Source organism: Dendrobium catenatum, unplaced genomic scaffold, assembly GCF_001605985.2.
Source record: "Dendrobium catenatum unplaced genomic scaffold, ASM160598v2 fragScaff_scaffold_156, whole genome shotgun sequence".
In the NCBI taxonomy this organism is placed as follows: Eukaryota; Viridiplantae; Streptophyta; class Magnoliopsida; order Asparagales; family Orchidaceae; genus Dendrobium; species Dendrobium catenatum.
Window position 1 is genome coordinate 1,528,047 of NW_021318618.1, and position 3,325 is coordinate 1,531,371.

The following is a 3,325-nucleotide window of genomic DNA, read 5'->3' on the forward strand; positions in this document are numbered from 1 at the left end:
AAGTTAGATCCCACCAAAGGTTCTCTTTCATTAATTTAAACACTATGATTTGGATTGGGAATTCTCAAACCTGGGTTGTTCTACAAATCACATCTTCTTTTATTTCCCCATTTAAAAAGGCCCTCTTGACATCCATTTGAAAAAGCTTAAAACGCTTTATAAGCAGGCAATAGGTCTAATAGCACTCTAAGTGGCTTCCAATCTGCTACAGGGGCTAAAGTCTCCTCAAAGTCAATCTCTTATCTATTGGTTATAGCCCCTTAGCCACCAATTCTTGCCTATTTCCGTACCAATCACTCCTGAATTGCATTCACCTTGTCTTTAAATTATCCCACCTGTTTCCAACTACACTTTGTTCGCTTAAGGTCTTTATACAAGCTCCCAAAACATGCATCCTAACAAATTTGATTCAATTCCTCTTGCATTGCTAATATCCAAATACTCATCTAAGTAATGGCTTGTTAATTGGTGGTGGTTCAGTCAATTGAAAATAAAAGCTGAGTGATTTACTTCCTTCCTAAAGTCCATCTCTAGTCTTGAGACTCCACTAAAAAGGGTCCTCGCTAAGATCAAAATCCTTGGGGTGACTTGTAGAGTATCTTCCAATCCCCTAGGTAAAGTGTGGAAGGTCCAACCCTATCATCACAGTCCAAAAATTTTTCTACTCCCTTGGGTGACTTCTCCATCCTTCAATTTTGTTGTTCTACTCCTCCCCAAGCTTTCTACACCACTAGTAATCTACTCAACATCCTCATCCATCTTCAACTCTAGTTCTTAGAATCAGACAATCAAAAACCACATGGCGTCATCAACGGTCTCTCTTGTTAAACACCCTAAAAGGACTTCCAACACTCCATCTAGAGAAAACCAGTTCATGCAATTTTGCAACATCAATTTTCCAAGTGTGAGACTTCCCAATTTGCTTATATGAAAAGCTTTACAACAAAGAACATGAACGGTGGGAAAAGATTGGGTGTCCTACCTCCTTAAGATCTCATAGGGGTTGTCTTTCTCCTAGTGGCCCTCGTACATACACTATCACCACTACAGCCTGTCACACAAAACAATCAGCTTGTACCCTTCCACCCGCCACAACACATTTTGGAGACTACCAATAATAACCTCAGACCCAGCATGGCTCTAGCGACTGTCCACAAGTCCCGTTTTCCTTTCAGCTACCCCATTCACACTAGGTAGGTAGACATGTACAGCCCAGCTGTCCTCACAATACCATACCACAGATCTTCTTCTGCAACTTAACCCCAACACACCCATCAATGGATTGGACACATTTCACAACCTAGCTTCTGGGATGCCAAGTAGAAAAAGGGTTTTTAAAACTCCCAAAAGACTCATCTTTATCCAGTGTAAGTTTGGTCTAAGTGAACCTGAGTAGCATCAACTTCAAATTAGACTTATCCCTCCAAGCTAGCAGTGCTAATGGTCAAAACAAATCCATGTGAAGGACTTCTACGGGCTAATTTGGTGCTAATGTCTCTAATGGGGGTGAAAGGGTGCGACTCTGCTTTCCTATTTGGCGGCATCACAAAGGATGGTCTTTTTGAAAACTTGAAGTTTCAGGTGGACACCTCTAACTAGGCCTTTTTGGGTCACTTTCCTAAGGCATTTTTCATACTAGCCATGATAAAGTCTCCGGGTGACACAACCACCATGAATCATCATAACAAGTTTTAAGCAAAGCAGAAGCAGAACATTTAATTTATAGTTTACAATCAGCATAGTAGAGACGTTGTTGATCCTCCTTCCCTGCAAAATGTGTTGTTTAGTTAAACTTATAATCCATGAGTTTGCAATGATTACGATGAAAGCCCTTGTCACAAATTGATGATCTAGTGAGTCTTGCCAATCCATCTACAAGCCAATATCTAGGTTTCTTGGAGATTACCGTTATACTCTCCCCGCCATTCCCTGTCTTGGACTCCAATGGTAACCTGCATCCAGCTTGGACTCGCAAAACAACAAAATGATATATGCTCACCAGTCATATGTGAGGATCCCTTCCAAGACCCATGCTCTCACGGCGCTTTTGGGGACTCATGAGATTGGTCTATCCATATGTTTAGTGAACCCCAAACAGGTTTGCGTCCCCTTCTTATGATAAAGTAGAGTGCTAGTATGACGTTGTTAGCTGTGAATGTATTCTCGTCTTTCCACACCCAATGTGTATTATGGTAAACTGTGCAAGTGTGTGAGATGTGTCCTACCATGCCGCATGAAAAGCATCTAACTCTAGGAAAAGGTTTCTTAAATGATTTGAGTTTATAATACCTCTTCCTAGGTTTTGGCCCTTGATTATATTTGGTGTCATCCTAGTCTTTCTTGCATGATTCTAATTCATTTTGAATCTTTAAGTTTAGTGTTCTTTAAAATCCTCAAAATCAATCCTCAAACTTTTCTCCATCTCTTTAGATTTCACAAAATTAGCTTCAAGTGATGTGTGTGAACTTTTAATGCATCATTTTTTCAATTTAATTCACGAACGATTTTTATTTAACTCATCAAATTCATCAAGTAAAAGTCATTGATTGAATCAATCATTGATGGTCTTTAGTCAAAATTTCATGCTCCTTTTGTAGTTTCAAGAATTCCAATTTCAAGCTAGCATGAGTTTTCTTTAATTTCCTATATGATGCATGTATTTTTTCTGAAAACTTCAAAAAGTTGATCATAGGAAAGTTCACATACCTCATCTTGATCCGTATTATCATATGCCATCAAGCATAGCTTTGATGTTTCTTCTTCTGGTTGCTTCTCGATGAGTCCGATGCAGAATCCGCCCAAAATGCCTTTTGTAATCTCCCTTTTCCCTTCCTGTACTTAGTTCTCCTCACCCTTTCCTTTGGCTTGAGTGATCTTGAAACGTAGGGCAATCCATTTTTATATGTCCAGCTTCCTGCATGTCAAAACAAACAACATCAGAAAGATCCTTTAACATATTATGATCCTTACCTTTACTCCAAACTCAAATGATGCTTTTGTTTCTTCTTAGAAAGATTTTGAATTGCCTTGGATGAAGGCAATCTCATCACTTCTCAGACCTGGAAATTCTTAATCGATTTGTGCGTATTTAGAGCAATAGTCTTTCTTTCTTCTTCTCACCTGCATCAAGATTTCTTTGATTCACCCCTTGCTCGTAAGCAATGAGTGAGCAAGTAAGTTATATATCGAGTAGGTGTTTAAATCCTTTGATTCAGTTATAGCAAGTGATTTTAGCATTCATATGAAGAAGGCAAACATCCCAAAATTTTGTTTACTTTTTCATAGTTCGAAAGCTCTTTTCCTAAAGCATTGTACTGAAGTAACA